Source organism: Chiloscyllium plagiosum, chromosome 5 (assembly GCF_004010195.1).
Source record: "Chiloscyllium plagiosum isolate BGI_BamShark_2017 chromosome 5, ASM401019v2, whole genome shotgun sequence".
In the NCBI taxonomy this organism is placed as follows: Eukaryota; Metazoa; Chordata; class Chondrichthyes; order Orectolobiformes; family Hemiscylliidae; genus Chiloscyllium; species Chiloscyllium plagiosum.
Genome location: NC_057714.1, coordinates 60,142,664 through 60,156,004, shown reverse-complemented (window position 1 = coordinate 60,156,004; position 13,341 = coordinate 60,142,664). Strand labels below are relative to the sequence as shown.

Below are 13,341 nucleotides of genomic sequence, written 5' to 3'. Positions count from 1 at the left end.
TTCCCCATGGGAGACTGGTTAGTAAGGGAGAACAGAAGACAGAAGGTTGTGGTGTAGGGTTGTTTTTCAGACTGGAGGCCTGTGACCAGCAGAGTGCCACAAGGATCGGTGCTGGATTCACTACTTTTTGTCACTTATATAAATAATGTGGATGTGAGCACAGGAGGTATAATTAATAAGTTTGTAGATGACAACAAAATTGGAGGTGTGGTGGACAGCGAAGAAGATTACCTCGGATTACAACAGGATCTTGACCAGATGAGCCAATCGGCTGAGGTGTGGCAGGTGGAGTTTAATTTAGATAAATGCGAGGTGCTGCATTTTGGGAAAGCAAATCTTAGCAGGACTTATATACTGAATGGTAAGGTCCCTCGGAGTGTTGCTCAACAAACAGACCGTGGATTGGAGGGTCATAGCTCCTTGAAAGTAGAGTCGGAGATAGATAGGATAGTGAAGAAGGCATTTGGTATGCTTTCCGTTATTGGTCAGAATATTGAGTACAAGAGTTGGGAGGTTATGTTGCAGCTGTACAGGACATTGGTTAGGACACTTTTGGAATATAGCATGCAATTCTGGTCTCCTTCCTATCGTAAGGATGTTGTGAAACTTCAAAGGGTTTAGAAAAGATTTCCAAAGAATTTGCCAAGGTTTGAGGAGATGATGATACTCTAGGGCTGTTTTCCCATGAGCGTCGGGGGCTGAGGGGTGACCTTATAGAGGTTTATAAAATTGTGAGGGGCATGGATAGGGTAAACAGGCAAAGTATTTTCCCTCGGGTGGGGGAGTCCAGAACTAGAGGGCATAGGTTTATGGTAAGAGGGAGAAGGTGTAAAAGAGACCTAAGGGGCAATTCTTTCACACAGAGGGTGGTGCATATGTGGAATGAGCTGCCAGAGGAAGTGGTGGAGGCTGGTACAATTGCAACATTTAAAAGTCATCTGGATGGGTATATGAATCAAAAGGGTTGGGAGGGATTTGGGCCGGGTGCTGGCAGGTGGGACCAGATTGGGTTGGGATATCTGGTCGGCATGGACGAGATGGACCGAAGAGTCTGTTTCTGTGATGTACATCTCTATGACTCCACGACTCAGTTAAGGATGCAAAATTTTAAAGGGCTTGACAGGGTAGATGAAAGAAGAATTTTTCCCATGTGGGTACAACCAGAGAACACAGAATAAGAGATAGGCCGTTGGAAACAAAGGGGAGGAGGAATTTGTTCACTCATAGATTTATGAATCTTTGGAACTCAATTCTCCCCGATGGCTGCCGATGTTCAGTCATTGAACAAATTCAAGATAAAGATCAATAGATTTCTGGGTATCAAAAGATCTAGAGATAGTGCAGAAAAATGGTTTTGAGATAGAGATGAGGCATGATCTAGATGAATAGCAGCACAGCCTTGAGGAAAGAATGGCCTCGTCTTGCTTTTAGGTTCTACTTTTTTTTAATTCCCTGAACTTCAGATTCTGTTTACAGGCTTTGAGTAAAGACCTTTTTTCTCCACATTTGCTTCAATATCTTCATTAATTCAACATTTTTTGCTATTTTTCAGAAACCTATACATTAGTGACACAAATAGACCAAAATGAACTTGCTAAAATTTCATCACACATAGCGCCTTCTCCAAAACACTAGACTCTTTTCACAGACATATTTTTGGTGTTTCAAGTGATCTACAATTATGTTTTTAAATGTAATGTAGTGCAGAATATTTATATTCAGTGTGCATATAATCACAAGAGAAGACAAAGGAAATTTGGCCAGCTTATTCTATGCAGTTTATTAAATACACAAACTGTACTTTACATCCAATATTTTTTGTGCTAACTCAACCATTCATCGTCTTCAGCAAGGATATTGTCAGGATTAGGATAATGTGACCAATAGTGTGTGATTTATATATAGTAAACCATTCTTTTTCTCAAAGAGAGAGTTTAGATTTCAATTGAGTGACATATGGTATTAGTCTGTCTTTGTGAAGGGGTTTAAAAATTAATTTGGTCAGTCTTTCTCGAACCATGATTTTAAACCAGTATGTGTCAGAGAGCAGGTGACTGCAAGGGTCACAGGAATGTTAATGAAGCTTCTTTATTCAGCAGGGGCTTATGAGAGGAGAGAGAAAATATGAAACCAGTAGCTTCAGTAAAACATAGATGAACAACTTTTTCTTTAAATTTAGCTCAAAGCTTTTGGATACAGTTTGACGGAGACCTGGCGAGGTGAAGCAAGTATCTGAATAACCTCCGAGAAAAGAAGATTGTTCATAACAGTTCAGGTGAAGGGGTATAGCTTTGATAACTTCCAGACTAGGAATATTTGGTTAGAACTATGCAGATTATTAAAAAACGCAAAATGACTGAGTTTTCAATTGTGAAAGTGATCAAATGAGAAGGTCTCACACAGTGACAGGACCTAAACTGAGAAGAAGCAACAAACGCTAACATTTGATAGGGAAGGAAACAGTACTAGTTGCGATGGTGTTGGGGTAAAAACAGGATTTTGTTTTGCTGTGTGTTCTTTTAATCTTTCAGCTGTGTTATAGCTTGATTTGGTTCATTTAATTTTTATTTCTTTTGCACAATAAACTTCTGTTTCATTGCTAAAACCAAACTTGAAGTTTTGTATGCTTCAGTGAACTACCACCATGTTAAAGAAAATACAAAATATCATCTATCAAGCCAGATTCATTCTGGGATCTGACTTGTCCAGTACCCACATGAACTAGGATCCTAAGAAGAAAATAAAAGTGATCTCTGGTGTGCAGTCAATAACACTGTCACTGAAGTTCAGATTTTATAATTTTAATAACAAGGGTCTTCCTAGTTTCAACAACTCACCTACTGTGAAATACGTCACACCCAGGTCTCACGTAGCTTCTATCAGAAACTTCCAGTAGGTTCAACTCAAACGTGTTTTACACCTTAAAGAAAATGAATTGAAGCTTCAAATTCTGTATAAAGCAAATAAATTTCTGAATAATATGTAATTTTAATGGAATATATGAAGACAGAGTAGGTTTCTTACATAAGAGACATTTTAAATAAAATATTTAAAATTAAAACCTATTGATGATCTACTAAAGAAATCCACAGGAAACAAGAATAGGGATAGCCCACATCTACACTAGCAATTGTAATAGTTTTTTGCTGCATAGTTCAAAATAAATTATGCTCTGTCCCAAATTTTACTCATGCTCTAAACATTAAAAATTTCAAATTTTCCATTTAATTCTTGTACAGATAACATCCAATTTCTCAGCATGACCTGCTAATACACTTCCAATAACATAGCATCCAGAACTACAGATTATATTACCATTAATTATACCCCAACTAATGCCCTCTTCCTTTCAAAACAAAGGCAACGTTGTAGCTGACAGATCTTCCCCAATTACCACTTTATATCTTGACTCCCTTTCTTCTCCTAGGTCCTTCAATTTCATTCCCATCTCCATGCCTATACTTTACAATAATTCTTCATCTGAATCCCTGTCATTCATTTATGCCCAATTAAAGGACACAACTGCCTCAGTGATAATGAGAAAATAAAGAGAGGAAGATGGGAGCAATGTATTTAAAAAAAGGGAAGGATGAATCGGGTACTAGATGGTGTGCTATTCAAATGGATAAAGGTTCCAGCTAGAAACATTTATCGGTGAATCATCAGATAGTGGGGGTTGGGGAGGGAAATTGTATTAAGCGAGCATAACCCTAATCATATATGTGTGAGCTGATAAATTGAGGGCAACTCCTAATCAGAATAAAGCTCTACAGATTTATTAGGTGACAGAAGTCAACTTACACAACACAAAGTCTTAAACATGCATTCTGGCATCCAAAAGACAGGTTGTCTTAAACAGCAGGGAAATTTATACACTATGATATACAGTATTTTTGAAAATGATGAATTTGAACAGTTTCCATTTCCTCAGAAATCTTTCATTCCATTCTTAGTCTGTGAATAGTTCACCAAAACAAAAAAAAACTGGCTCAATGACTGATAGATTTAAGGTAATTGTCCAAAGAATGGTGAAGGTTAACATTAAATGCTTCTTTCGCCTGTGCAGATACTGGTCCAGCAACAAGTCATCAACTTCGGACTCACTATCATCCCATCTGATTAGCTGCAGTTTGCCTCTTCTAATATTCTTCTGCACTCCAAGGAAGGAACAAATACACTCTGCAAAGAAAAAATAATGTACATTTGTTTCAATACCTTCAATTCCTTGTCAGACAAGGCAACACCGTGAACATATGCACCAAAATTGTGATGAGACAAATTCTGCGTGCATAAATTCTCATATAAACTATGTATCTCAAAAAAGTTATTATTTGTCAACATTGAAAAACATTAAATAGCACGTTTTCCTTTCAGTCTCAGATATGGATGCTGCCGATGTGGAACTGTGAAAGCCGTAAGTATGTAGGCTATGCCATGCATTGTTGGGGTGCAAGTGGATGTCATCACATCACACACTTGTGCCTCAATGAATGGTAGTTTCACATAGGGGGCCAAGCAGCCTAGTTAATCTAGCACAAATTGACCAGTGTGAAGGGAAACACTCATGCACAAGATGGAAATTCTACTTCTGAATAGTAGATGGGTTATTTCACCAAATAAGTATGCTTAGATTTAAAACTGCTTCTAAACATGCAATATCAAACTTGTTTAACATGGATGTTAAATATTCTGAGATTCAAAATCTCTCTCATGACCTTGGTAACAAGGCAACACTTACAATAAAATGAACCATATCACTTAAAAATCACATGCTGGAACTGTCACAGAGGTTTAGTGAAACATGATTAACCAGTACTGCATCATTGAACTGAACGGCTCAATGAGTACTTATTACAAGTCAAACCTCAGGCTAGAATCCTGAATATAATCAGCATTAATGCAGAAAGAAAATATCCAACACAATTACTGTTCCTTCCACAATTGAATCAAATTAAAATTTTAAACAAAGCTCAAGTGAAATATTCTTGTTCATAGGATTTCCAAGTGTTGCCATGTTGAAAAGAAATAAATTACTTCATAATGACGAGGAGATCATTAATATTATTTCAAATACCATAGGGTGGTACATCCTTAAAACAAGTGGTGCATATCGTTTCTACTGTGACCAAACAAGAATGGAAAACCAGAATACTAATCAAAAGTGGGAGGCTCATAAATGTTGGCTCAGATATAGACAACTTGCACATGAATAAAAGACAGTTAACATGCATATAAAGTAAGTGATTAGGAAGACAAATAGTATGTTAGCTTTATTCCAACAGTTATAATGCAAGGATAATGGAAGTTTTGCTGTATTTAACTGGATTTTGATAATACCATGTTAACAAAAGCAAAGTACAGAGAATTCTGACGATCTGAAATAAAAACAAAATGGGAAAAAAACTCAGCAGATTTAACGGCATTTGTGGAGTTAGAAATGGAGTTAATGTTTCAAGTGCAATATGACATTTCTTAACTGAAGTCCTGAAGACATCTTGTCTCAGGCATGATACCTGGAATGAGAGCAGAACACTGACACTCAACAGCTGTGAATTCTTTGGATTTCATTATCCAAGAAAGTTGGAGATGCTCAATTCAAGAGTATATTCAAATCTGATATAAATAGATTCTTGAGAACAAAAGGTATTATGGATATGGAGATAGGGCAAGAAAGTGGGGTTAGTATAATTCAGAAATGGCCCTGAAGTGAATAGCGGATCAAGCTTCAAGGACGATACGGCCCACATCTCCTCTCACATTGTGTTAAATTTGTAAATCCCTTGCTGATCAGCCCTCCCTCACCTTTATTTACTCAATAGCCATGGCAATGAGATCACATTTCAATAAATTTCTAAATGTACCTGGAAGTGGCAATCAAGACATTCAAGTTGGCATTAAATGATGATAATTTTTTGAAAAAGGCAACATGCAGGGCACAGGAAAAAGGCAGGAGTTCGACACTAAGTTAAAGAGAGTGAGTGCAGACACAATGGGCCAAATAGCCTCTTTCCACACTGTAACAATTCTGTGACAATGTGGTACGATATTACAGACACAAACAACATAAACAACAAAACTATTTCAAGTTTGTATGATTTATGAACAATGTTAACAAGACAAGTCCAACACTTATTTTTTATCAGTTATTTTAAAATATTTTGAGTTAACCACTAGTAAACTGCATTATTTCTAAATTACGCAAAAACTTTCAACATATGAATATAGGAGGAATAGTTAGCAAGTTTATAGATGACACCAAAATTGATGCTGTAGTGGATCGTGAAGAAGATTACCTCAAAAGACAACAGGACTTTGATCAGATGGGCCAAGCAGTAGCAGATGGAGTTTAATTTAGATAAATGTGAGGTGCTGCATTTCGATAAGGCAAATCAGGACAGGACTTACACACTTAATGGTAAGGTCCTGGGGAGTGTTGCCAAACAAACAGGCCTAGTGGTACAGGTTCACAGTTGAAAGTGGAGTAGCACATAGACAGGGTAGAGAAAAAAGGTGTTTTATACACTTGCATTGAGTACAGGAGTTGGGACTTCATGCTGCTGCTGTACAGGACATTGATTAGACCACTTTTGGAATACTGCATGCAATTCTGGTCTCCCTCCGAATAGGAAAGATGTGAATCTTGAAAGGGTTCAGAAAAACTTTATAAGAATGTTGCCAGGGTTGGAGGGTTTGAGCTATAGGAATAGGTTGAAAAGGCAGGGGCTTTTTTCACAGGTGTGTCAGAGGCTATGGGGTGACTTTATAGAGGTTTATAAAATCATGAGGGGCCTGAATAAGGTGAATAGCCAAGGTCTTTTCCCTGGGGTGGGGAGTCCAAAACTAGGGGGCATTTAACACACTTAAAACTAGGTTTAAGGTGAGAGGAAAAAGATTTAAAAACGACCTAAGGGGCAACCTTTTCACACAAAGATGGTGATGGAGTTTACATTTAAATTACATTTAAAAGCTATCTGGATAGGTACTTGAATAGAAAGGGCTTAGAGGGCTATGGGCCAAATGCTGGCAAATGGGACCAGATTAATTTAGGATATCTGTTCAGCATGGACGAGTTGGACCAAAGGATCTTTTTCTATGCTGTATATCTCTATGACTCTGTTTAAATCACTCCCTATTATGTGGTGTATATTATAAACATATTAATTCAACAACACTGCTTCCTCCCATCAAAAGAAACAAAATTCACCATTCCTTACATGTTTGTGCTTTAGCTCACTGATCAGAACCAAAACATAGAAGTTAGAGCCAAAAAATAAAGGTGGCATTTTCGTAAATAATTTTACTAAATAAACTTTCTGGACATTTATCAAATTTGTTCCTTAAAAGAAATTTAACTCCCGAAGAGAGCAGGACAACAGATGAGTCAGACCTGAAGAAGGAGGAACAAATTCAGAAAGATTCCACAGCTGATCTGAGTCAGGAAGTTAAAGACCACAAGGGAAGTTGCCATCCATAAGCCAAGAGGGAGACAGAGTTAAGTGGAGATCCAAGTCAGGACCAAATAACTACAACAAAATTAACATTTCCAGAAAATTGGTCAATAAGTATTTGAATGAGTAAAAGCCAAAGGAAGGCTCGCAAAGAGCAATATATGGATGTAATTTTGCGGCAGAATGCGTGCTGGCTCTCTCACCTCAAGGCTCAGTCTGCAATGCAGAGTTGAGAGGACCACCAAAATTCACCAACTACACATAGCAGGTACCAAGGATGACAGTGGGCCCTAGCAGGTTCAGCCTTGCCCAAGGGCTGGGGGTTTTATAAAAAAAACTATTTTGGTACTGCAGTAAAATCATAAGAAATAGTAGGGGGCTCACCCACAACTTTATGCTAAGCGGAGTTCTGAGAGCCCAAGAAGCCCCAATATAACCCAATTTACCTACAACACTCAAAAAATTTAAAACAATGACAAGTATGTGGAAAATGCTTTATTTAAAAATGTGTTCACCACTTACAAGAGCCTGACCTTGTACAATTAAAAGCATTAAAAATGTTGGGACTCTGAAAAAACATCAATCTTTTTCTGCTTAGCGTGGTGTCTTCAGACAAGTGCAATACAGTCCACCATATCATTAGATTAGATTATTTATAGTGTGGAAACAGGCCCTTCGGCCCAACAAGTCCACAACGACCCGCCGAAGCACAACCCACCCAGACCCATTCCCCTACATTTACCCCTGCACCTAACACTACGGGCAATTTAGCATGGCCAATTCACCTGACCTGCACATTTTTGGACTGTGGGAGGAAACCGGAGCACCCAGAGGAAACCCACGCAGACACGGGGAGAATGTGCAAACTCCACACAGTCAGTCGCCTGAGGCGGGAACTGAACCCAGGTCTCTGGCGCTGTGAGGCAACAGTGCTAACCACTGTGCCACCATGCCGCTCATCAATGCAGTCAAACATGTTTACCGTGTTTTCATACTGCAGGGCAGAATACCAAAGCTTCTCTACAGATTTTGCAGCTTCAGCTACGAAAACGGGTGAGAGAGGGGGTGGTCGAGCATTCAGCGGTCTCCTCGGGGAACTCTACTGAAGAATTCTCTACTTCAATAATTGCCTCATCTGCCTGTTCTGTTATATAGCATCAGTGTCACCCACCATGATATAATTCCACACAGATGGCTCGGCCATGATTTCATGCCTAACGTGTTTGGCTAATCTAGAGTTACTAGTCTAGAACTTCAACTTATCACCCTTCAACTGGATATCTTATTGTGTTGGCCAAAATGGCTAACAACTTTGTCTGAACTGGAGTTTGGGGTTATCCTTATTTTCATGGAGATTTCACTGTACATTCTTAAAAATTCATTCATGAGATGTGGACTTTGCTGGCTGGGCCAGCATCAATTGCCCATCCTTAGTTGCCCTCCAGCATCTGCAGTCCTCACTTTCACATAAGGTAATAAGGTGGTACTGAGTTGCCTTCTTACACCATTGCAGTCCATTTGGTGTAGGCAGCCCACAAGACCATTAAGGAGGAAGTCCTAGGATCTTGATCCAGTGACACTGAAGAAACAGCAATATTTTCCAAGTCAGGATCATGAGTTACTTGGAGTGGAACGTCCACGTGGTGGTGATTCCATGTACCTGCTGCCCTTGTACCTATCTAGATGGTAATGGTCATGGTTTGGAAGGTGTTATCTGAGGAGCCTTGGTGAATTTTTGCAGTGCATCTTGCAGATAAAGCACACTGCTGCTACTGAGCATCAGTGTTAGAGGTTGTGGATGATGTGTCAATTTTGGATGTAGGTTTACTCGCTGAGCTGAAAGGTTCATTTCCAGACGTTTCATTACCTTACTTCAGTGGACCTCACACGAAGCAATGCTGCTTTCTATTTATATGTTTGGGTTTCTTTGGGTCGGTGATGTTATTTCCTGTGGTGAAGTCACTTCCTGTTTCTTTTCTCAGTGGGTGGTAGATGGGGTCTAACTCGATGTGTTTGTTGATAGAGTTCCGGTTGGAATGCCATGCTTCTCGGAATTCTCGTGTGGGTCGTTGTTTGGCTTGTCCTAGGATGGATGTATTGTCCCAGTCAAAGTGGTGTCCTTCCTCATTCATATGTGAGGATACTAGTGAGAGAGGGTCATGTCTTTTTGTGGTTAGTTGGTGTTCATGTATCCTAGTGGCTAGTTTTCTGCCTGTTTGTCCAATGTACTGTTTGTTACAGTCCTTGCATGGTATTTTGTAAATGACGTTAGTTTTGCTCATTGTCTGTGTAGGGTCTTTCAAGTTCATTAGCTGCTGTTTTAGTGTGTTGGTGGGTTTGTGGGCTACCATGATGTCAAGGGGTCTGAGTAGTCTGGCAGTCATTTCTGAGATGTCTTTGATGTAGGGGAGAGTGGTAGGGTTTCTGACCGTGTTTTGTCTGCTTGTTTGGGTTTGTTGCTGAGAAATTGGCAGACTGTATTCATTGGGTACCCATTCTTTTTGAATACATGGTATAGGTGATTTTCCTCTGCTCTGCATAGATCCTCTGTGCTGCAGTGTGTGTTGGCTCATTGAAATAATGTTCTGATGTAGCTTCGTTTGTGGGTGTTGGGATGATCGCTTCTGTAGTTCAATATTTGGTCTGTATATGTTGCTTTTCTATAGACGCTGGTTTGAAGTTCCCCATTGGCAGTTTGCTCTACTGTGGCATCTAGGAATGGCAGTTTGTTGTTGTTTTCCTCCTCTTGAGTGAATTTAGTGAAATTAGTGAATGTTGTGTCAATTAACAGGGTTAATTGGTCTCAAAGCTGTATTTATCCAAACAAATGAAAGTATTTCAGCATACTCCTAACTTGTGCCTTATAGATGATAAACAGGCTTTAGAGGGTCTGGAGGCGAGTTATTCGCTACAGGATTCCTAGCCTCTGACCTGCTCTGGCAATATGATGAGCTGAGATGTGATTTAGTGGTGATTTGAGCTCAGCGAATTGAGTGAATAACACCTGCTTTTAATTTGTAAGCTTGTATTCCACCACAGCTGATCATATTGCCAGTGCAAGTCTGAGGCTAGTATACCTGCAGCGAATAACTCACCCCCGACTCTCCAAAGTATTTAAATGGCTAATGCAGTTCAGTTTCTGGTCAAGGTAAGCCCCAGAATGTTGATAGTGGGGGATTTATGCAAATTAAATCAAAGTGATACAATTTAATCTGGATGTCATGAGTGTTATATCGTTTTAGAACTTAAATGGAGTTGGGGCTGCTGACCAATGATTTAAGAAATCTACTTGAAAAGGGGTCCTCTAACAACAAAAATCAGGACCAGAAGTCGATGTAGGTCAATGAACACAAAGGTGATAGGTGGAACAGGACTGGTTAAGACACAGGAAACAAAGTTTTAGACAATCTGATTCGCTGGTGTAGTGAAGTCACAGGGACAAAAACAGGCAGTGTTAGGAATGGCACAAATACAAGTTCGAAGCTCATCACGCGATCACATACAACACCAAGTTAGTGAATGGTCTGGTTTTACCTCAAAACTTTTTCCAGACAGAGGAATGGAGTCACTTGCTAAGGGACTTTAGCAGGAACTTTAAACTTTGACTTCAGTCCTTCCAATAGTTAAAAGGAGAAAATCTACTTAGTACTGGACAGCAGATAAGTAACAGCAACAGTAAAGCAGTCAAGAAAGGCAGTGAAGTAGTAGAACTGGGTGTCAACATGCATGTGAAAATGAACCCAGCTTTTGGATGATGTCACCAGAATAGCATGTAGGTGGGAAACAGGACCAAAAAAAATCAATAAAAGTTTAACCAAGAAAATTTTGCGAATCACTAGGTCTACATCAGATATGTAAATGTAACAAATAAGCCATTCCAAAAGCCGACCTTTGGCAAAACCCAGATTAAGAAAAACTCCAGCATTATAAATTTACAGATTAAAGGTCCACTTCAAGCCATGTGCACATAAAATCAAAGGTTGACACTAGAATGCAATATTAACAGAGCAATGTACTTTACTGTCTTTATAATCTGTTAAATTTAAGTTCCATCTGCCTTCTTATGTGGCTGCAAAGATCCCACAGCATTACTTCAAAGAGAGTCTACCGCTGCTGTTCCAGCTAGTATCTATCAACACCAAAAAATCGATGATTATCACATTATTAATCAATTCATTAAATTTTGTTGGTATACAAACTTACAAATTAAAAGTTGTAATCCACTCAACTCCCTGTGCCTGCATCAGAGCTGGTCATATTGCCAGACATTTCTAACTATCCCCAGTAACCTTTGATCACCTTGCTTATCAAGAACTTATTTATCTCTGCCTTACAACTGTTCAGAGACTCTACTTCCACCACCTTTTGAGGAAAACCCTTCCGAAGCTGTGGTGTGGATGGGAACCAATGATGCTGACACAACCGAAGCAGCAGAAACAATGTGGTTGCAGGGCTACATTAGTTACCTATTACCTCTTGCTGGAAAAAAACCGACGACAAAATCAATTTATTAAAGATTAAATAATGCATCAATTCAGATATGTACCACAAGAAAGTTTACAAATATTGCCCATCAGCAAAGTAGTGCAGTAGGCATGTGTTTTACTCATCAATCTCACCAACATTCAGCAAATATCCTGCAGAGGGACAGGACGGGAAGTGTTAAGCTGGAACAATGTGCACTCTTGATTAAAGTGACCTGATTGGGGTCGTTACCAGGAGGATATTTCCCGCAGGAAAGCCCCATTTCCAGCGGGAAATGGACAGAAGATGAAGCAGTGACAGACGCCGGGGCCTATGTGGGGCCGCCTTCTGAAAGCGCATGTCCCGTTACACCGAGGAGCAGCCTCAGTGAATATCACACCGGAGGCCGGGGGGGGGTGCCCGGTGCTGCCGAGAGCCTGCCCGGGCTGCTCGCTAGCGGTTTGCAGCACTCACCTTGGCCGCTTCCCCGTCTCTGGCTCCGGCTCCGGCTCCTGCTCCTGCCCCAGGCCCGGCTCCGGCTCCGGCTCGAGCTCGGTGTCTCCGCTCGGACAGCGCCCCCCAGAGTCTCAGACAGAAACAGCTGGGCCCTTCCCTGCCAGCCTCAGACTTACCAGTCTATTGGGGAGAGTGAGGGCTGCAGATGCTGGACACCAGGAGTCGAGGGTACCTGCTCCTCGGATGCTGTCATTTCCAGCACCGCACTGTCGACTCTACCAATTAATTGCCCTCCTTGCTTCTTACTGTTTACATACGTCTGAAATACTGCTTCAGTGCATGATGTCTAAACCAGAGATTTCTCTTTTTTTTTGAAATCCCCAACCACTCATGGCTGACCCAAGCACAGTCCTGTGGGCAACACACAATGTCAGCTGAACATACATGAAGCAAATACAAAATTAGCTCACTTTCATCTCCTGAGGAGACAACCCAGAAAACTTTTTAAAATTAGTTTGTCCCTAATTGGGGTCATCAAGAGTCAAACCACATTGCTATAGATCTGATGGGGGCATTAATGAATCAGATTTTACAAAAAACACAACGAACATGGTTACCATTAGATCATTTACAGTTTTTTTTGTTTTCACTGCCATAGTGGGTTTTGAATCTAAACTCCCCCAGGACATAAAACTGAGGGTTGGGATTACTTATCCACTGACGTTATAATTTAGGACTAGACTGGGTTGGGAAATCTGGTAGGTATGGACGAGTTGGACCAAAGGATCTGTTTCTGTGCTGTACATCTCTATGACTCTATGCTGCCACTGCCACCAGCTACAACCTAAAACCTAAGTTTCTTAAAGAAAAAGCAGGAATTTCTAAGATTACTTAAAGATAAGAGAAATCGTTGCAATTTACTTTTTAAAGACAATTTATTATGAAAAGCCAAGAATGCTTTGTACCTGAAAGT

General features: G+C 40.0%; 1 long non-coding RNA gene across 2 annotated transcripts; it reads right to left on the bottom strand.

The window, feature by feature from the left end:
• Window positions 1–3,754: 3,754 nt before the first annotated feature.
• Window positions 3,755–12,431, bottom strand: LOC122549918. 2 transcript variants are annotated; one of them, XR_006311705.1, is made up of 3 exons: window positions 12,387–12,422; window positions 10,983–11,061; window positions 3,755–4,179 (listed from the first exon to the last, which is right to left on the bottom strand). It is a non-coding gene; the product is annotated as an uncharacterized LOC122549918 (long non-coding RNA). The 2 variants fall into 2 exon arrangements; XR_006311704.1 differs by lacking the exon at window positions 10,983–11,061 and having other exon boundaries at window positions 12,387–12,431.
• Between the last annotated feature and the right edge of the window lie 910 nt (window positions 12,432–13,341).